Source organism: Rhinolophus sinicus, chromosome 1 (genome assembly GCF_057876585.1).
Source record: "Rhinolophus sinicus isolate RSI-liver-muscle chromosome 1, RSI-T2T, whole genome shotgun sequence".
Taxonomy (NCBI): domain Eukaryota; kingdom Metazoa; phylum Chordata; class Mammalia; order Chiroptera; family Rhinolophidae; genus Rhinolophus; species Rhinolophus sinicus.
The window spans coordinates 31,780,817-31,804,173 of record NC_142501.1 but is presented as its reverse complement, the minus strand read 5'-3'; the positions used below and the strand labels follow the sequence as shown (position 1 = coordinate 31,804,173).

General features: G+C 34.6%; 1 protein-coding gene across 9 annotated transcripts in view; it reads left to right on the top strand.

The window, feature by feature from the left end:
• EPS8 (EGFR pathway substrate 8, signaling adaptor) overlaps positions 1-23,357 on the top strand; it is a 166,466-nt gene that overhangs the window by 41,912 nt on the left and 101,197 nt on the right. For 8 of the 9 annotated variants that reach the window (XM_074325979.2, XM_019744787.3, XM_074325977.2 and 5 more), the window contains exon 2: positions 9,620-9,690. The gene's annotated coding sequence lies outside the window, so the exon portion shown is untranslated. Of the gene's footprint in view, positions 1-9,619; positions 9,691-14,132; positions 14,153-23,357 lie in introns of those variants that run through there. The other variant, XM_088798153.1, reaches the window with a different exon arrangement.

Here is a 23,357-nt window from a genome sequence, read left to right as displayed (position 1 = left end):
TTTCACATTACGGCATTTGAGCCTCAGTGGTCTTATATAGTAGTCAAGGCTAGTACAGTGATCGTCTTCCTTTTGCTGAGGGGGAATCTGAGGATGACAGGCTGTGAGACTCGCCTGTGGCTGTGAGATACTAACTGGTGAGGTTTGGCACAGGCCTTTGGATAGCAAATTCTTTGATCTTTTTTTCCCCCGTCTATTAGGCCCTAAGTTTTTCTTAAATATTTATTCTATTTTAAATCAAAATCAGGTCAATGAAGTTTCTGGAGGACTGGACGGTATCTCTGGGCCATTGATTTCTCCTTTCTGTAAGCTGAATGACTGCTGGGGAAAGGGAACTATATTTGGGGCTCTCCCCAAGTTATTATTTCAGTAATTGCCACTTTTCTTACCAATGCATATTGTAGAAGGTAATTGGGGGTTCTCAGATCAGTTCATAAAAATAATTTTCCTTGTAAAATGATCAAATAGATATTATTGGAGTTAACTTGCTGTTCATAAACTAATATGGCTTGATAGTTAAAAATAGGCTGAGTTTCTCAGAAACAAGGAGCATGCTTGTTAACGTACTAAGCTTAAGGACTTTGATATACCTACATTGGCTATATACAACATCCACTTCACCTGAGTAGTGATAAATTAGACGGTGCACTTAAGAGAAGCAAAATAAAGTCAGTTCAGTAACTACTGAGTCCATACATTGGAACCACAGTAGATTAAGTTTTGAAGTTAACAGGACCAAATGCCTACAGCAAATAAAATCTCTAGGAAGAAAAAGAGGCTATTTTATTGAGGGTTACTAGGTTAGGCTTCATGTGTTGAGATAATTTAACTGTAGTTCTGGTTTAGGAAGTTTATTATTTTTCTCCTGAACACTTACTAGTACATACATAGTGACTGTAGAGAATTTGCAAATGTCAGAAAATGACAAGAAGAAAATAATTTCTTGTAACCCTTCTGTTTGAGAACATTTTTTGTGAGAGGAGAAGGGTGAAGCCATTTTAGAAGAAGGAATTAGTACAGCCCTAGAATAACTGACACAATTTAGGAGCTTGCAGACACTAGCTGGCAGTGTGAGAATGTGTGTTGGGGGATAGTTACAGGCGAGTTTGATTAGCTACATTATGATGGACCATGAATTCCAGGATAAGAGATTTGTTGTTCTCAAAGTAAGGGACTGCAGAGCTCTTCTAGCCCAGGAATCATATTTTCCAGGTAAGGAAACCAAATGGAGTTACTTAAATTAGTTGGTGGAGGAACTGGAGCTGGAACTCAGGCTTCCTGATTATTACGCTACTGTTACTTCTATTATGTTGTCTCCTGTTGCCATTGTTGGTTCTGGGACAGAGGACAGCAAAGTAAAAGCAGTGTTTTTAAAGAGTAAATTTTCTGTCTCAGAAAAAGGATTAGAAGGGGAAGTTATTTGAAATAGGAAAACCAGTTAAACTTATTTTGATAGTCCAGGCATGAGGTGATACAGAGTAAGAGATAGAAGAACCAATAATCACTAGCGTTTCAAGCGGGGTGAAAAGGAGAAAGGAAGTGCCATTAAAATAAATGAGTAAATTTGGAGAGTACACTTGTTTTGTGGGGAAGAACAGGTTCCGTTTTGAATAAATTAGGACATCAAGGAGAAATGTTTTATTAGGCAGACAAGACTAGGGAGCTGATATTATAGATGTTAAACTATGATTTGCAAATAATGAGGATTGACTAGCAGGGTAGTTTGTAATACAGGATTAATCTCTTCACGCAATGCAGCAGAGGGCAGTTTAATTATGGAAAGACTGTTGCTTCAAGAAAAAATAACTTATCTGTTCTATGTGTCACTGAATGAAACATTTGGTTAATTAACTAGTATGGGCAAACTCATCTCAAAAAGACCTTTCCTGGTCCTATTGTGTGACTGTATGATGCTTCTTTTTCTCCAATTAAAATATTAGTTGCATATGCCACCACCTGTAAAGTCTGTGTGTTACAGAAAACGGCGTTGCCCTTCTGCCATTGCTAGAGTGGCTTCGTGATATTTTACAAAGTGACCCCATGTGATTGTAATTCAGTTTAATAATGTAAACTCATTTTATTTGGGCAGTGTTTTTGCCCTAGTCACTCATCATTTGTTTTTGTGTTTTTTTTTATTTGTGTGTATGGGTGAAACCACATATAACAGCTGTTGATGTTTCTAAGAGGTGGTGAACCTGAGCTGTTATGTACATGGTCTATGAGAATTTGAAAGATGGGGCCACTGTCTTTGTTTACCTTCTCTTTGTGGGTTTCTAAAACTTCTAAACATACTTGTTAGCTTTATTTATTACCGACTGGTCTACTTAAATTCTTGGTCCTAGACATTGTCATAACCTGTGTTCTAGCGTTTATCATTTATGTCGTCATCGTCTGCCGAGGTTTGAGTCCAAGCTTCACTGCTTAGTAGCTGTTTGAATTTGCAAGTTATTCAAATTCTTCATGTTTCAATTTTCTCATCTCTAAGACAGGACAGTGTTACTACCTACCTCATGGGCTTATTGGGAGAATGAAATTATTAAGGGTGTCAAACTTGAGAAAGCCTGGCACATAACAAGTACTCAACTATTAGCTATTGTTATTGTTACTGATTAACTTTACTCACTCTCCTGTTCATGGTTCATCATATGCCCTGGACCTGGAAAACAGTGTCTGCATTCAATAATTTCTTAAGTACTAATTGAATAAGGAGGAGGGCAGAGGAAGGTGTTACAGAGTCTCATAGGGTGAAACAGGAAGAGGCCAATAAATTTTTTTTTTTTTTTTTTTAACAAGTGCTATTTCCATTCTTGCTCAGCTCTACTCTAGGTTAAAACTGATTTTTCCGTAGTCACTAAGATTTAATGTTACTGATCCCAACAAGGTGTTGTAAAGAAAACAGTTTGATTTAGTCCAAGTTAGGAGTGGCTAATAGTTGTCCAGTGGCTTTTATATTTTAAAAAATTGTGCTAACCAAACATCTCTCCTGTTGGTAGTGTTTTTGTTGCCATCATGAAGTGAAGGACAGGGTAGACTAGATGACCTGTAGGGCCCAGAGCTAAATGAGAAGATGGAGGAGGAGGAGGGTCCCTAACGTGGGTGGGGAGGCCAACTTCCCTTTCCCGGCTGCCACCCCAAATTGCAGATGGTCGGCCTCCAAGTGGTCATGCCTCGATTTGCTTGGTACCTGAATTGGGGGTGGGTGAGAGAACTCCACTTAGGCACCCACATAATGGACTGTGATACTACCAACTCAGGACGGGTGGCCAGTGCCTCCCACCCCCTCTCTGTAATGCAGTTCCTGCATCCTGTGACTGGCTCTGGCGTGGAGGTGATGCAAGGCAGAACTACATGTGAACTGAGGCCCTAAGCTGACCTTCATTGTCACATTGAACTTCACATATGAAACACAAAGGCAGAGATACAGTATTAAGAATTTTAAGAATGTAATCTTTTTCCTATTGTTACCAATCCATATAGATGTGTTCAACTTATTCATTTTGGAAAACATGATGCTTTAACTATTTTTTTTCATAATTTTGCTGCAAAGTAGGTATTATTTCTATTTTACATACCTGGAAGCTGAGGCTCAGTGGTTGGTAAGTATCTTTCCTAAAGCCATGCAGCAATTGGCAAAGCTGAGATTTTTAATTGGGAAAGACTTTCTCATTCATTAGCCTGTACGGTTTCCACTGGCTCTCATGAAAATTTTAGTGTTAAATGTATGTGACACGTAGGTGTCAGCTTTCTAGTGGCAGTTTTAGGAACGTCCCATTTAGTGAATTAGTGTTTATTTCTAAGTACTCTGTAGCTTGTAAGCTCTATAAAACTTTTAGTCATCAATAGGGATCTAGTCCTTTATGCAATAATTTGCGCACTTACCGATTTCTCCCTAGTCTTTTTTCACAAGATTTCTGGACGGCTCACATTTCTTTCTTTGAGCATGCTTTCCACCCTCAGCGATGTCTGCTGTTATCTTAGAGTAGCTTCTGTTGGTTAGTGTTCTCTGCATTGATGGGTCACGGTGTGTAAAAGAACATAAGAGGAAAAAATGAAGGACTCCCAAAAGGACACTAACATCACTTTTTAAAAAACTCATTAAAAAAAAAAAAAAAAACATCTGAAGTGACTTCAAGGGATGTTTAAAGTCTTTTTTGAAAAGCTTTGTTTACTGGTAGGCTTCTGTTCAGGGGATTCAGTGATTGAGAATATAGACTGCAGTCAGGCAGACCTGGCTCAAATCCTGCTTCTGCTCTATGACCTTGGGACTTGGGACATGTTTCATAAGCTCTTTAAGCCTCAGCATTTTTACCTGTAAAATAAAAGTAATACTAATACTCACTCTCAAGTTATTTGAAGATCACATGAACTAAAGTATATGCTGTGTTTAGTGTAGTACCTGGCACGTAGAGTGCTATCAGTAAGTGTTAAGTAATAGTATAGATTGAAGGTGAGGTTTGCAAGAATAACCCAGGGACACAGTCTGTGCTGAATTGGAGTGATCTGCAGTACACATGCCCTCTATGGACTAAGGGGTAACAAGACCCAATGGAAGTCTCTTGAGGTCCTAGTCCCAGGTTTGGTAGACTCAGCTTCATCATGAGTGTTTAGCTGTGGGGTACTTAATGATTTGATCCAGAAGTCCTTGAGGTGAAGGTGTATATACACATATGTGAATTCAACAAATTAAGCACCTTCTACAGCCAGGCACTATGCAGATACCATTGATTAAAAGAAAAAATGTCTGCCTCTGTCTTTGTGGAGCTCATATTCCAACTATGGACAAATATACTGATATAACATGCCATACTTTAAGGTGCATGCTAAATGCCCTAGGGCATCGATGAGTTGGATGGAAGCCATTCTTTCTTGATATTTTATCTTCAAGGGTGAGAAATTTTCTTGTAGTAGAAGCATTATCAGTAAGTCTAATGAATTATTTTGAAAGTTTTTAGTGTAGTTGATCCTTAACCATACGTATTTAAAATGTAACTTAACTTTGGCTTATTTAACTGAAAGCATCCTCTCTTTAAACTTTTCTAACAATTTTATTTATCCAAAATCTTCACAACTTAGATAAGTAGAAATTATAGACAAATTCTTGTCCTGTTGATTACGTAAAGACACTCATAGCTTCAGTGTATAAAAGTGTTTCTTAGCTAAAGAGTGGGTGTGTCTTACAAATGAACATTTATACTCATGGGAAATATTGTTGGGATTTTGGGAGAAGTGAGTTTAATAATAGCTGGCATAACAATAATAACTAGCAGAATAATGAGTAGATGTTGACAAGAATATTGCTACACTGCATTAAACACTAACAGGAACAATGCTAGGAAATATATATACTTCTGTAGTATATACAAAAGACTAAAATATATTGAATATATTGTATATGTTATAATTCAAACCCATGTATCACAACATCGTATGGAAGAAATTATTTTCCTCATTTTACAGATGAAGTAACTTGAACTTGCTTGAGACCATATAAAACTACTATGTGATAGAACCGACACTGAATTTCAGAATATTTGTACTTTTCACCTTTTTATGTTGAATACAACCATTTCTCACGTAGGCAAACTGATAATAGACTAACTTAAATTACAAATGCATTATCCAAACTTGAAGAATTTGAACCAAAAATCTGTGCTACCGTTTTAGCTCATGAATCTTCCTAATGCCAGTTGAAGTGAACAAAAGACTTTGGAAGTAAAACTCTCTAAAGTCTGGCAGTTTGCTCATATTTGTAAACAGTCATGACTTTTCCAGTTTCAAAGAAATGGCTGTTTTCATTGTACTAGCTGTGCTTTATAAAGAGATCAGGTTACTTACAAACAAAACGACATTTAGGTAAGCAATAGAGAGAAGTATCTACTAGTTGAGACATTAGTTAGTATTATTATTTAGTCAACTATTTTTTCCTCTAGTAACCTGAAGTTAAAACTTAAGTTGTTCTTAAAAGTACTTCTATTATAACACTTGAGGTACCATTTTTTGATGTACTATATTTCTCAGGTTAAAACATTGTATTGTGGAAAGTGTCACATATACAAAGTACACAGAATAGTGTAATGAGCCCTTGATGTAGCCATCATGTAGCTTCAACAGTTCTTAACTCTTAGCTAATCTTGTTTCATTCATCTGCTCATTTTCTTCTCTTGTGAAGCAAAGCAGATCTCAGTCATACCATTTGGTTTGTAAATATTTCAGTATGTTGTTCTAAAAGATAACACTTTAAAAAGACATAACAATAATTTAATGATTATACCTGAAACTAAAAGTTAATAATTCTTTAATATTAAGGATTCAGGTAATCAATTTGCCAGTGATTTCAAAAAGTCTTCTTGTTACATTTTGTTATCAGGGTCCAGATAATGCCCTTTATGATTGGTTAATATGTATTTTAACATCTTTTAATATATAGATATTCCCTTCCATCTTTTTTTTCTTTCTCCGCATAATTTATTTGTTGAAGAAACTGAATTATTTGCCTTGTAGAATTTCCCACAGCTAGATGTTGCTGACTATGTCTCTGTGGTGGTGTTCAACGTGTTCCTCCATCCTCTGTGTTTTTTATCTAGTGGTGGAAGGACCCAGGGACCTGATCAAATTCAGATTCTTCTTCTTCCATCTTCATTCCTCCCTCTTTCCCTCCCTTCTTCTTCTTTCTTTTCCTCCCTTCACTCTCTCCATCCTCCTCCTTTCCTGCCTGCTACCGTGTTTCCCCAAAAATAAGACCTAGCCGGACCATCAGCTCTAATGCGTCTTTTGGAGCAAAAATTAATAAGACCCGGTCTTATTTTAATATAATATAAGACCGGTTCTTATGATATGATATGATATATGATATGATATATGCTATAATACCAGTTCTTATATAAGACCGGGTCTTATATTAATTTTTGCTCCAAAAGACACATTAGAACTGATGGTCTGGCTAGGTCTTATTTTCGGGGAAACATGGTATGAGTGGTATTTCTTCTTCCATCAGGAAGCATGTAATATGTAGTTGGTTTTTTTGTTTGTTTGTTTGATGCTGGCAGCTGTTATACCCAGACATTTTAATTCGTTAGGAGTTGCAAAGTATGATATTTTAATTGTGATTTTATCTCAATTATCTGGACAACTTCTACAAAGAAAAACTTTCCCCCACCTACTATTTGTTTAGCTAATTGTACAGTTTGTATAAAAAGTTTGGATAAATGCTTGATTCTTTCTCAGTTTCTGAGTTTTTAATGGTATAAATAATTGGGGAAATTTTGAAATTTTGATGTATTTACAAAAAGCACCTGGAGAATATAGAATAGTTATAGAATCAAATCCTAAACATGTATTAATAAACTAGCAAAAATGGAAAATAATTGGTTTTGAAGGAATATGGAAAAGTTTTTAATGATAATAGCTTTTTAAAACAGCTTTGAGAAGTATCCCTTCTATAAGACAGTGACATCGCTGGGCATTTAGTTACTCCTTAGGAGCACAGTGGTGAAAAGCATGGGCTCTGAAACCAGGCTTCCTATATTAGAACTTGGTTTCTTCACTTAAACCAGGTAACTTTGGCACGTTACTCACTGTCTCTGCGCCCGTTTTCTCATCTGTTAAATCAGGATAATAACAGAACCACCTTCATAGAATTGTTTTTGAGGATTAAGTGAGTTTATACGTGTTACACACTTAGAGCAGACCCTAGCACAGAATAAGCTCCCCATAAATGTTAACTGTTGCTATTGTCATTATTTGTCTTTGCTCTTAGGGCAGAAAGGAGGATGGAGGGAACTTCTGGTGCTTATTTTTACCCATGCCCCAGAGTCTTTTGATATATTTTTTCTCATCCATTGCATATGTTCCAGACTTCTTAAAATCACATTTGTAACCCCTACTGAATTAAAGTGTCTAGGCATTGCACATCAGCAGCTGGTAACAGCGTAAAAAAAAATATTATGTCTCATGCTTTTTATAACTAAACAGTATTACATTTTATTGAGATATATTGTGGTATTTTCTATTGAATTGTGAGCTTTTGAGGAGAGAGACTTTATACAGATGTATATAATGCAGTGCTTGGTATTTGTTATGAGACTTAAGCCCCTAATATTTGCTCCATTAACTATCTTAAGATCTCATTTGTCGGGTTTGCCTAGTAATATGCTTTTCAAATTCACAAACAAATGAATTTCTTATCTGTCTACTATATGAGTTAAAGTATAATCCTTTAAATATTAGGATTTTTAAAAATTTATTTTTAAACTCTTACGGTAATTTCTTTTACAAGCATCACACTTCAGCCTTCTTAAACAGAACGTAATTCATCACTATGCATACTATTTATTTGGGTTGTAATATAGTGTATCATTGGAGGCTATTGATATATGCATGGCTATTTGGTTTTATATCAAATATTGTCAGGATGACTCATACATTTATTTCTTTACACCTTATGTCTTTATGTCTTTTTCTCTTGTTGTTATAACTTACCAATTTCTTTTTGCTATCATTTCTTTCTGCTATCTCCATTAGTCCTAGCTCCCCAAATTTGAATTTAATGCTCTGACCAGTTCTTCTGACCTTGATTTGATTATTAACTTCACTAGAACTTAAAAAAAAAATAACATTAAAAAAATCTAAACTGAGCTTGAGTGCATTTTCTTACAGTAAAATACAGAAGTTTAACACATGGACTATGTGGCATCTATTTAACTAGCTGTAGAACTTTTTAATTTTACTTTATGATATTGCTTAGGTTGATGTGTGGCCTTTAGGCACATGAGATTTTACTATAGTCAGATCTGAACTGAAGAATAAAATTCTGATATTCAGTATTTCCAGTGTTAACTTACAGAGTTGGGATTCAAATTCAGGCCTTCCCTACAACAAGGTCCATTTTCATTGCTGTTTCACTCATATGACAAAGAAGTCAGTACTGTTAATTATTACAGTTTTTAAAAAGTGTATGTTGTTAGTGGTAGTATTTGCTTTAAAACAGAAACTTTGTCCTCGCCCTATTATTGGCATTTTTCTCTATCGTAGCTTTTAAACAATTTTCATACATATAGATGGATTCTTTAAATACCTAATGGATAAGTATGTATTCAAAACGTATTTTACAACATTTTAAGTTACACAGGTACAGGTCATTTAATAACATGTACTTTGAACATGGGTCTGCATTTTAAATACCTTGGTTACTATGTTTATTTATAGGCCTTGAGCTGAATATAGGAAGTCCAGCAACATATAGGAAATAATTGAAGATGCCTATTCAATTTATAGATTGTAAAATGCTAGAAAATTTTAAAAGATGTAAAATAAAGTAGCTTTGGGGGATTTAGGGTTAGATGTGGATTCATATACTAGTTTGTCTAAGAATCTTAGAATCCAAGTTATTACAAAGATTAGATCAGATAGTGTGTTAACATGCCTACCACAATATTTGATCTTTTATGATCTCTTTTTCTCTTTATTTACATCCATATAATTTTTGATCTAGATAAAAATGGAACAAAAACATAAGTAAGAGAGAACAAAATGTATTTGTTAAGCAAAAGCAACTACAGCTTTCATACCGTACTTCAAAATGAATGATAACTTACTTTTATTCATTTATTTTTTATTGCAGGTCACTTTTAATACAGCTTTCATTGGACTGAAGTGGAAACAGAAGAATTGGAGCATATTTTCATTTTTGAGGTGAGTCCATTTGTAGAAAAATTAGTGTATTTAAAGCAGTCTGCTGTTTCTTAAGGAATTTTGTCATTTTTGTGTACTCAGAGAAACACAACAATTATCCTTGAAATGCTCTGAGTGTGGACTGGTGATGAGAACCCCAGGTACACTGGCTCTTTGCCCCCAACACCGGCTCTGCTGCAGGTGCCCTCAGTATTTCAGCCCCGGTTACTTCTTCATGTCAGTTTGTTTCTTTTAAAACTGGGAATGGTATAGCTTTTGGCTCTGCTTACCCTCCAAATTACATGTTGTACGACTAAAAATTGAGATCATGGATATGAAAGTGTTTTATTAAGAAAAATGTACGGTAGAGGTATTAATATTGTGAATTGTCACAGGAAATTAAATGAAAATCAGCAGTTACATGCAGAGAGTCTTTTTAAGTGTGAAAAATTTTAATGTAATTGTAGCCTAATGCCACTGGCACAGTAAGACAGGGCCATTTTATATGCTGTTTCTGGAAAAACTGGCAAGCACAAAAGGAGGAGAAGAAGAAGAAAAGTAAGAGGAAGAAGTGGTGGAAGAAGCAAAATAAAACCAGTTAAATGGTCTTGAAAGCATTGGAGTTTCTAGAACTACAAATTTCTTCACTTGCTAGGAAACACTTAAAGTAGCTTTGGGGGATTTAGGGTTAGATGTGGATTCACATACTAGTTTGTCTAAGAATCTTAGAATCCAAGTTATTACAAGGATTAGATCTATGGATTACTAAAAATGTAGTTTCCATTAAAAACCTGTTTACATTGTTTTCAGTATTTTTACGTTCAAAATTTTATACATTCTTGCTATGGACAAAAAAAATCTAGTCCTGATTTTTCCCTTCTATAGAGTTTTAGCCATTCATCCGAGTGTCTTGGTATATGTGGTATAAGGCTTAGTAAAACTGAATGGATGTTTCTTCTAACTCCAGCAGTTTGTTTGTTTGGTTTTCTTTTTAACTTTTCATTATTTCTCTTGTTCATGTCATCATATTATGTCATCATCTTATCTCTTTTTGGCTGAGGGATATATATATATATATATATATATATATAACTTATTGTTGGTCTCCCAAAATGTATACCTAGGCTTTTTAAAGGTGCCAGGATAATATTTACCCAATGTGGTTACTATATTTCTTTCCAGTAACTATGTTTTGAGAGTATTTATCTATATATTCAAAAAGAAATACTGGTTAGATGGTAGTAAAATTGCTGTTTTCATGTACGTACTCTTGATTAGGGATTATCTGATTCTTGTGTGGAGGTTGTTACTCTAGCTAGATGATTTGGTCATCTTTTGTCTAATGTTGCAGCTGCTGACTATCTCTGTGTCTTAGTCTAGAGGAAAATGTTATATTTTCCTCACACAATTTACTTATTCATTATTCAGTTCCCTGCTAAGTGACTGAGGAGGTTGTGTTCAGGGCCTTTCACAATGATTAGTGACTTGTCCTTTAATCTTCAGAGCTAGCTCAACAGTTTTAATTCTCTGGCAGCCACCTTAACCTCTGATTTATTGCTTCGCTGAGTCATCTGGCTACTACTTTTGTGTTCTCTTTATACAATTGCAAATTATATTCTTTTGTATCTTTAAGAAATGTTGCTCCTTACTTGGTAAACAATTGGCTTACTTAGTTTCACTGATAAGTTATTTCTTTGGTTTCCCAAAAAAGTAATTGACCAGTCCAAAGAAACATAGCTGTAAGAAACTTTTACCAATTTTTTTCTTTCTTCTTTTTTTTTTTTTTTTTTAAGATAGTGGGTATAGGAGGAGGTAGCAGAAATACCTGGGTTCATAATCTTTGCTGTCTTAGTTCTTGTAAAATTCTGGGCATTTATCCTCTCTGAGCCTCAGACTTCATAGTTATAAAATGGGAATAGTGTTACCTATCTCATAGAATTGTTAGGATTAAATGAGAGAGCATATAGGAAGTGCCTAGTACAGTATGGAGCACAAATATAGCAGGTCCTGGAATAATGTGTTTTTTCCAGCATCATTTCAGTATAACATTCATGAGATGTTGTAGGAACTTAACTCTTGTTTCTATCAATTAGTCTATGGTAAAATTAGTTTCATTGGATGTTGTTTCACTTAAGGTCACAGAACTTATCAATAACGTCAAGTGAAGACTTACTGTACATGCTCAGATTATTACTGTCATTGCCAATTTCTCCTCCTTCACCTTGTTGTCCTCATTATCATGATTATGTGGTAAAGCCCAAAGGGAGTTTTCTACAAGTGAGTTCAAAACAAGGCAATGTTGATAAAGGTCCTTTGTTGTTTCAGTAGATCACCTTAAGAAGTCGTGTGTAGTTATGGGTTTTCTGATAAACACATCCATCTTCATTAAGATGAGAAAGTCCAGGCTTAGAGATAGGTCCATGTATCTGACTGAGATTACCACAGACATATGGAAATGGGTTAGTTGGTCACTAATGGGCTGTTTCTGGGTATAGTGTTCAAGTTTTATGAAATACACCATTTAACTTCAGACTTAACTTCTCTCAGATGTAAGCAGTTATTTAAACTATTTACCTTTGCAAAAACAACATTAAAAAGTATTAACCACTTTTTAAAAATTTATTTTTGTCAGTGTATCTGTTTTATGGATATGATGAAAAAATTCTACCATGAAATCAGATTTTAAAGAATAGACATATATGGTGATTAATAATCCAGCTTCCTTTTGCTCATATACACACTTTATTTTCTGTCTTTCATTTCAGAATATGAGTGTACAGCTGTAGGGGTTAGATAACAACACATCGAGTGGTTTTTTGCTGTTAGTTTGGGGATGATTGAACTACTGATGCTCACTTAAAACTGGATGAAATCTTTCTATATAAGGATGCTAAAAAATGTTTCTATTCAGAAAATACTCTGTTTGAATCTTTAGCATGAAATTCACATGAGGTGAAAAAGTCTTGAGTGAGTGAAACATTTAAAATGGTTAAAAACTTATTTAAAAACTTTATATTCTGAATGTAACTCTTCAGAATACTTTGAAATGAGAATAAACATTTACAAGAATATAGGATTCTGTCTAGTGGATTTGATTGAATCAGTGAAAAACTTGAATAACAGTTGCCCAGAACATTTTGATTATTCTATCCAAATGGATTTTTTTCTGTATCATATGTAGACACACTTTTAAGATACTGTAAAATATATGGCTGACTGAACTTTTTGCTGAAATGCATTTCTGAAATGAGTAAATGGAATATTTTAAATATTATATGGAAGCTTGTCATTTGCGAATCCATTTTTAAGGCAATATTCAACATCTAATAGATCTTTTGTGCTACTGAAGAGTTTTTTATTTATGTGGAGGTAATGGAGGTCATACAGTTCATCTCTTTTTTTGTTTATAGAAGGGACAATTATTTTTTGAGGAGGGGTTTAGGAAAAAGGGGCTGTATTATAACTTGAGAACATGGTTATTATGAGGAATATGTTATTGGATTTTTATGTTATAGAACCAACAAGAAATGAAGTGTTGATACTGATACTGAAATAAGGTTATAGTGCCTAATTGTCAAGTTTGTACCATATTTTGCTGTGTATAGTGCACTCCCAAGTATAGTGCGCGCCCATGTTTTTGGCCCAAACTTTCAGGGGAAAAAAATTTTATTTTTAACTTCCCAAAGGATTTTCAACAATTTTTGTAAAAATATCAGCTGGATTGCTAGCTCCCACCTAAAGTGTATGAAGAGAAATGTGCCGTTCACCTCATGGTAGTAAAGTCGTCATCACCTACCTTACCAAGTCAGACTCACTCTGTGGATGACAAAACGTCACTCTTCGTTTCATTTCGTTGAATCATTGGCCGATGCATGTTTGTAGTTAAGTTCAACAAAACCAGTTATCATTCTAGGGTATTATTTTGCATACAGATATCGTTATTGATTTCTAGAGTTACACTTTTAACTCATGAGCATAAATAAAAAATTAAAAACATTTATATAGATACGGAGTTAGTACTACCTGTGTGTAATGTGCATTCTTATTTTTCCCTCACAGATTTGGGCAAGAAAGTGCACATTATACGTGGCAAAATACAGTAATTTTCCTTAGTAACTCAGAAAGCAAATGTAGAGATGGTTGAGTAGTAGTAGGCCAAAGTAAAGATAAGGTCCCTGCCCTCAAAAAAGTTCGCAGTTTCATTTTCAAATTAGAATTCTCTATTTTAATGAAAGCCCATTAGTTTCTAAGCTCCCTACTGACACAAGCAGTCTAGTTCCAATGTATCTCATCGAATCTTTATTTTTCAGATTGTCTTAAAGTCCCTAGCTCAGTGCTTGGCATAAACATTGGTTAAATCAAGCTGGCAACATAGAGTCCAACGCTAAAGGGAAAGGCTGAGCTTTCATTCTTCTTAATGTTAACAGCACCTGACACCTCTTACCTATAGAGGAATTACGTCCATCTTCTCTTCAGAAACCATGTAAGCAAGAAAAGTGTATAGAGTGAAATATTTAAAGTGTGAGAAAATCAAAACCCAAACCACCAAACTAGAATGTTGTGTCCAGCATAATTATCCTTTAAAACTGAAGGAGAAATAAACTTTCTCAGATAAAACAATAACAATACAACCGGGAATTTGTCAACTGTACACTTGCCTTGAAAGAAAATGTAGAAAGAAATATTATATGTAAATATTCCAGTCTGTGCCTTGTCTTTTTATTAATTGTGTCTTGTAGCACATTTTTATTGGCTTGAATATTTTGCTACCAAAGCTTAGTATTACAATATTTTGTGCTTCAGATAGTTTTGGAAATAGTATCTCTGAAATGATCATTGTTGCTAGGGTTATTCATAATGTTAGATATGTATTGTTCTTTTGTATTCAAAGTAAGACACAAACCATAAACATCGGACTTGCATTTTCATGCAAAAGGTATGTGCTCTTCTCAAGTAGATACAGTTGTGTTAGGAGTCATGCCTGACCTTTCAAATTCAATTAATGAACACTCAGGAGAATGTTCCTGATGATTGTCGCTGTGTTTTTGTAACATCCTCTAAGGTTCTTTGTCCTGAGGAACAGATTACCTTTCCATGCCTCAGGAATCAATATTGTTTTTAAAAGGGCCACTGCTGTAGTTACTTTAAGCTTCATCTCTTGGACTGTTACTAGTTTGGCACTAGGCACTGTGTAAATTACATATATACATACACCCCAGATCACTCCCTGGTTTGAAAATGGAATCTATGAGTTTGTTTCTGTGTCTGTTTTAAGAGTTATTGCCATGGTGATGAATAGTCTGCTTAGTTTTATGGTTGGCATGATTCTTCCGGGTTAGGTCACCTGTGTTTTCTTACTACCAGTTGCCTACACTTCGGGTTAATTTTTCCATCCAGTTAAATTTCCATCACTAAAAAGGAAGTAGTTATAATGCAAAACTAATGATTTTGTAGAATTAGCTCCATCAGTGCTTTAAAGCTGTTGATGATTTCCTTTCAGTGCTAACTAACAGGAGCTTACTCATGCCACACAGCTTTAAACCTTTCCACTACGTTGAGAAATGGTGGAGAATATTATCCTATGCTGCAGTTGTAAAATTGTCATCGTTTGTTGAGGCATTATGGGAGAAGGAGAAGAAAACTGACAAAAGCATCTTGATAAGGGAAATCAATCTTGTCCATTATTGATTTTTATGAGTCAACATTTCAAATTCTTTGCTTTACTATATTTAATAAGCTGTGGCGATGGGTTAGCCATCTTAAAGTTAAACCTGTAGGTATCTACAAACATTAAAAGAAATGTTAAGGTGTTTCAGTTAGGTTTAAAATGTAACACAAGGATGAGGAGGGATGAACACAAGTGGGATGAATTTGAGATAATGAAATGGTCATTGACTTGGAGATGTAGACTATATGCCAAATGGTCAAACTGGATATAATGACATTTCCTACTTAGGTCAATGCGCCTATAGCAAAGCCAGCTGCATAAAGTCCTAGGTGTTCAGAAATTAAATCAGCCAGGAAAACAGAACCGGATGCCAAAGGCCCTGTAAGAAATTCAAAACAGTGGTTACTAGTGCATAACCAAACAAAATAATATTTCCTGAGTAGAATGATGATTTAAGAGATATAGTGAATTTCAAACCCTGAAAAAATACCACTTACTGAATTATAGTCATTATTATTTATTTAATAATTTAAATCTAAGGAGTCCTATGAGACAAAGTTTAAATTAGTTTAGTTCTGGTTATATGTCTTCTCTAACTCATAACTCTCAGCAATCAAGATGGTTTTACATTTAGTCTGAATTAAAGAGATTTTGCTCTCATTTACTTCTACATCATTAATAAAATGGTAATAATTATTTCTGCTTCTAGGATGATTGTATAATTTCATTTTTACCTGTATAGTACATACTACATTGTTGGCATTTGTAAATCTTTCAGAAGGCAAAGGGGGCTCGGGCAGGATAACTAATCACCAACTTACATTAAATTTAGAAAAAAAAAGATAAAGCTACAGAATTTTACTACAAAAGCTGCCTCTTATTGCCATCTCACTATTTTGAGGAATGCCTGCTCTATCAGTCATGTCTCCAGGAACAAAGCATTCTGTATGTATGTATATATGTATGGATGTCTCTTCACTATTTGCTTCTCTCCATAGATATCCAAGCTTTTGATAAAACCTGGTACTTCCCTCTTGACTATTTCACAAATTCACCTGGCATGTGTCACTATAGAACTTTTGTTCTAGTTCTTTTACTTGGACTTTGCACATACAGTATTTGACTTCTATCAGTACTGAGCCAGTGCTGCCTTCTCCAGGTACTTTTCTTCAGATTTTCTTCCCTGCCAACCACAGGAACTGAATTTTGCAATCCACAGGTTAATCCAAAATTAGTCTCCTCCCCAAATCCCATCACTCTATCATCCTTGACAATAGTTATCCCTCTTGTTTGTTGCTGGTTTTCTGCTTGTATTCTTTGTTCTTCAAGTTGTCCTTCTTATGAAAGAAATACCTAATCCTCTTGCTTTATTAGGCTCTTTAATGTCTACTCTGATCTTCATATATCAGCTGACATATGAAAGAGAAGTGGAAGTTTACTTCCTGAAAACTTTCTGTCTGAGTTTTCAGTTTTTATGACTGATTCCTCACTGTTCATCATATTAAATCTTTTGATCTTTTATTTATATTTAAGTATAATTTTATTAGATTTATGCTGTATTCAGTATTTTTACTATACCTGTGTTACTAGTATGTGTTTAGTATGTGTATCTATGTCTGTAACACAGATTAACCTAAAGGACAAATTCTCAGTCTTAATTATGAACCAATCAGCATACTCTTGTGAGACAAATGTCAACAAATGCTTAAGACACAATAAATTTATATTAAATGATAATAGATACTTGTTTACTGACAGCTTATGAATTTTAAAATTTATATATATATTTTCCTCATTCATATTTATTTCCTCATTCATCTCTGTTCTTTGATGATGATTCTGGGCTGGGCTGTTGTAATGAGATTTCTGCAAGTTTGATATCCAAGGTCATTACTGAGTTGTGGGTGAGTCACCATATGACTAAGAGTCATTGGTATGATCTATTGTATAAATTTTGATTGGTTAACAGAAGTATGAGAATTAAGAATAATACAAATGAAATGCTGTATAAACTATATGAAGTGTGCATGAGCTCATACTCTCTGAGAAAGGCTTCAGGCAATGCACATTTAGTGGTATGAGATAATGTACATTGCTGTTGTAATTACTGACAGTCCCCATAAATGAGTAGAAATTGGTTTAGAGATCTAGCAGGTAAGTATAAGATCTGCTGGCTTATCATGACTTACTGGCATGGATCCATGGGTTAGTGGTATCCTAATGGAATGAATACAGAATAGTGCTTACGTTGAAGTAAACGAAGTGGATTTTTTAATGTTTCCAGCAGGATACCTAGGATTGAGTGACCTTTGGTAGATGTTGAATTTTATTTCATTGTTAAATGAATCAAAATGACATAAAGTGTACTGAAGACTCATTATTTTCATGCATTGTATGCTATTTTAATTTTTTGGGGGGGGCCTTAAAGATTAATAGGTTTCAAGAATAAAACAATATTCATTACTTGCAGATACTGAGATGTCTATAAACAGGCCCCCTTACAAAGTGGAACAATGCGAGGAGACTTTGTGTGGGAGTTATGCATAAGTGTGTGTCTTTCTAAAAGATCCATGTAAAAATCTGTTTAAAATCCATGTAAATGACTATTTAATATATACATATTATACCATAGCAGCCAAATTTTAAAATAGAATTATAGCTGATTTGAGTTAATTTCTATATTTAAAGGTATAGAAAACTTTTGATGAAATTTATTAATATTCAGAAAAGCTGCTTTGTTCTTTCTGAATCTTAGCCTTCCCTAATGTTGAAGTCAATTAACAGGCTTTCTGATGGTATTTAAAACATGTCATATATGTCAGGTGCACATATGGGAGTCTCGGATGAGGACTAGATTTTGACATCAAGTTCTGAAAGTTTATAAACCATAGTGATTGACTGACTGATAGGTGATATTTTGATTTCATATTAAGAAGCTATAGATCTTTTTATTATATCAATGAATACCGCACTACTCAAAGTCAATAAGAAACAAAGAAAGAATGACAGGCATCCTTAAATATTTACATGAAGCAATGTTTTAAGTATCAGCATAGTCAAAGTATTGATTATCTTAAAACTTAATTCACTGTTCATAGTAAAAATAAAGGTGTAGCTTGTTTGGGATGGAAGAGGTAGCATTAGGTTAATATATACATTTTATCTTCTGAAGTATAAAATGACCTTATCTTAGGAATTGGTCAAAAAGGCATGTTTTGTTTTGGACTAAATATAATTAGAATAATCTAGGCAGGAATATATAGAGAGGGTTGCTACATGCATTAGATTTATAAAAAGATAAACAGAAGTGGTTTTGATTTAGGGATAATGTCTGATATTATTATTGAGAGTATAGAAAAACCTAATCTACTACTTTTAAAAAAAAAGTCATAGGTTTAGAATTGACACTAAAAATATAAATCCAAGATGTGTCTTTATTTTGGTCTAGAGGAAAAACTCTTATGCATGTTTATGCTTTATACATACACAGTAAAAAATCCTGACAATGAACAGAATGAATCGTATTGATCTAAAAGGAAAAAATGGTGAAAAATCATCAAGAAAATGTTGAAAAAGTGATGGGGAAATGGTTTTAAAGAGAAATCAATATTACTATTAAACTAAGAGATGTATAAAAAAGTCTTCTCCATCCAATTGTAATAGATTTTTTTAAAACAAGTGATACGCAGTGTTTGGTAAGAGTATAGAAGAACAAAACATCTCTTAAATTACTGGTGGAGTGTAGGGGAGGAAAAAGTTTTTCTCAACCTTTTTAGGGTTCCTGGTTAGATATGCAAATTAAGCTAACAAAGACAGGTTAATAGGAGAAAAGCATACACATTTATTTAATAAAAGTTTTACATGACATGGTAGCCTTCATAAGGAAATGAAGAAATAGAGCTCATTATTTTTATGCTGGGTTTGATGAAAACCTCTCAGTCCTGGACTTTTTTATGGAAACAAAAGGAAAAAAAAAAAGGTTAACAATTAGAACCAACTTTAACCTCAGGTTTTTAGTTCACACAGCAGTCAGTCAAGAACATTTCTAGACGTTAGACTCAAAGTATCTTCAGGTGGTGTGAGGACAGGCAGTGGCAATATGGTTATAAGGAATATGATAGGACCTTGAATATAAGGTAAGTGCAGTAAACTGGGAAACGGAGCAAGGCCTGCTTGTTTGGATTCTTCTCAGTGTCCCTTGTCCGCAGAGATAAGGATGCACCTTTCCTTTGGGTACAGGGAGAGCACCTCTCATGTGAGGATTTTATGACCTGTTTTGGGGGAGAAGGTCTAGGGGAAGGTCACAGTGACTTTTCTACTTCTGCTGTTTTTTCAAACTCCTTCCATTTAAAATATTCAATATGCCAAGGTGCCATATTTTGAGGGTAGTATGTCCTGCCTTATCATTCCACCCCTGCCTGAAATTCCCCAAGAAGTTTCACAGTGTAGAAACTGAGTTAGTAGATTATCCCATAACCCATTGAGCCAGTCTCTCAGTCCTGGACATTTTTATGGACCAAAAGGGAAAAAAAATGGTTAACGATTAGAACAAACTTTAACCTCAGTTTTTTAGTTCACACAACAGTCAGTCAAGAACATTTCTAGACGTTGGACTCAAAAGTATCTTCAGGTGGTGTGAAGACAGGCAGTGGCAATATGGTTGATTTTCCTGGTTTGTAGTTTGAATGTGTCTGGTGATAGCATTAGGTATTCTGGTGAATTTCTGAGTGGCCCCCACACAGGGCATGAATGTTGTCCACACATGAGCTGTGGTGATTTCTCTGAAGTTTATATCAAGTTGTGCAACCTCAGCTTGCAGGGATTTGAAAAAGAGGCAGTTTTAATTTTTAGTGTTTGTAAGTCAGAAATGTGGGAGAACAATTGGAAGTGTTAGTTTGGATGGCTATAACTAGATGCTGGAGGAGAGTTGATGATGGATTCAGGATTTAGTCCAGTTTATAGCCACACAACAAAACCTTAACGACAATGAACAGCACTATAATACCCGCAAGCATGTGCTGTAGTTTTCCACTGACACACAATTTTTCTTTCTGTAGTTGCCCTCATTTCTAGGATTTCATAGATAAATTTGTTTGCAAAATAAATCTAGTCTCATTAAACTTGGCCGGATTATTTACATCCATGCAGCAAAAATAGCGATTGGCCATATAGGCTTTTTACATCTGCTTTGCTGGAACTTCTGGTAAGGAATCTCGGATTGGACTTTTACAGGCCTCTTGAGGCTAGGAAGCCACACCAATGACTCACCACCAGACTTTGCCTGTAATACTTTACAGCATTGGGTGAATTCCTCTCTTCTGGAGGTCCCCCAAATGTCCTGAGGTTTCTGGGTCTTCCAGGAAGTGACCTTCCTTATTTACCTGTTATGTGGGAACTCTGTAAACCAGATACCAGGTAGTTTTTTTGGAAGGGGAGCTTTATATGCATTGGCTCCTTAAAGCCACCCGTAGTTCCTTAAAGCTGTCCGGTCATATCTGGTTCTGTGCACATCATTCTCAAATGTGACATTCCAGTCAAGGCCTTGGTAATATAACCAATATTTACAATTGCGTTCCGTTACAAGGAAAACAGATTCTTACTGAATTTATGCAAATAACTATATTGCCATGAAAATAAGAATACTCACTCACAGTTTCCTAATTCTCGAGGGATCAGATAGGGAGAAAAGATAAATGCTTTGATTCTGTTTATAAAAGTATAATTTACCAAAATACTGTATGTTATAAGTAGCTTAAAGAGAAAAGAGAGAAAGGACTTCTTAAATCTGCAAAACAAAACATTAAAGAACTAGCAATGCTTCAAACAAAAGTCATACAAATTATAATTATCCATAACAGTTTATTCAGTTCCATGTAATTCTTGTTCAGCTTGCTCTTTGGTTAGCAGTTTTATGAATCCATAGGCCTCTTTATTAGTTCTGGAAATTCTTAGTCTAGTGGCATGGTCTCAAGGTTATACAAGTGATGGCATCATGGAGCATTCTCTCAGTAGCTGACTGTAAACATACTCCGGGAAGAATCAGAGTAAAACAGGGCTGTCTGTGAATTACAAAAGACTTAAAAATAGTCATGGTTAAAGTTCCCATCAGAATTTGATAAGGAAATTTAGTTATTTCTGTGGTGTACAACAATTTAAGATAATTGGACAAAGATGGTATTCAGAAATATCTATGAACTTCATGCAATTTCTGGAATACCTTTATTAGCTATATCCATATACATATAATCTGTGAGGGTTTATCATCACTTTTTATTTGACAGTGCTTCTCATGTAATTTAATGTACCACCTGAACCTATTGTTTTAACATCTCTCTTTTACAAAGGTGAGAAACAAATCCTTGGAGATTTTCCAGAGGCCTCTAGGAAACCTCAAGATTAGTTTGAGGTGAAGAAGGTTTTGTTTAGAATTTGATTTTGGGAATTTGTCAAACATATAAAAATGTTTGGACATTTGACTAGAATCACAGATCACTATGAAATAAGGCTTAATTTTCTATTTAACCAAAGTGAAAAAAGATTTTCAAGGCAAATACAGAAGGTTACATATATAAACAAAATTTAGCTCTTTTAATATGGAGAAGACTCAGTTTTCATAAGTAATCAAAGACCTTATAGAGACAACGTGAAGCATAGGAAATTATTCTAAGATACAACATCTTGGTTTCTGAGGCAGATTACTTAAAAGGTAAAGAAAACTCAGAGAAGTAATGATGTTTTTTTAAACTACCATTTATGACTTACATTAATACGATGCTGTGTTCTTTACATGCATTATTTCATTCAATCTCTATGAAAAGGATACCATTATTTTTGTTTCATAGATAAACAAACAGACTTAATGAAGTAACTTGGCCAAAGTCATACATCTGTAAGTAACAGCACTGGTATTTGAACCTGTTTCACACTGAACCTGAGTTCGCTACAACTATATTCTATAGTCTAGATTAACGATTTGTTTAAGGTCATGTAATTCTAAATTTTGGAGCCAGGGGCAAAAAATCAAGGTGTTAATTTTCAAATCCATGGCTCTTTTGACCACAATGTGCCACTTCTCCACGTAGGTTTATTTAATCTATTTTCCGTAGCCCCATGTCAGGAATACAAGAGCATTAGATACTGTTGTTATTAATAGAATTGTCACTAAAAACTGAAAGATTAAGAATTGGTTTGGAGAAGCAACATTTTATCGACTGAAAATAAGCTTGAAAGTGACCCTTAGTATGTTGCTTAACCAGGGTAAACCTTCATTGTATTAATACTTTTCAGCCAAAGGCCGTAACTAAATTCTGCTGCCTGGGCAAACTCTAGTTCAGTGATATTTAAAGACGTTGAATCACTCTTGGACCTTGAGAATATCATGCTAAGTGAAGTAAGTCAGACGGAAAAAGTCAAGAACCATATCATTTCAGTCATATGTGGGATATAAAACTGTAAGCAACAAATAAACAAGACAAACAAACAAAAACTCATTGACACAGGCAACAGTATGGAGGTTACCAGAGGGAAAGGGATGGTGGTGGAGTGGAAGTAGAAAAGGGTAAAGGGGGTCAAATACATGGTGAGGGAAGGAGATTTTACTTTGGATGGTAAACATACAACACAATTTACAGATGATGTATTGTAGAATTATACACTTGAAACCTATATACTTTTATTAACCATTGTCACCCCAATAAATTTAATAAAATAAGAAAAACCTCATATATCCTCTGGCAATTTAATATCAGTGTATCTGGTATTCAGCTTCAGATCATGTTGAAATGTTGCTGTAATGGCTTCTCTTTGTATGACCACAGTTCTGTATTGTACTGACACAGCTTGTCTGATTTAAGCCCCCTCTAACACACATATTTACTGGTAATATACAATCTTCAAGGATCATTGATATGCAAATTTAACGGCAGGTTTTATTTTCAAATGATGACAAGCTATTTACACAGCTTTTTCTAAAAGGCTACTCTGAAAACAGGCATTTCATTTTATTTATTGTGATGCCTCC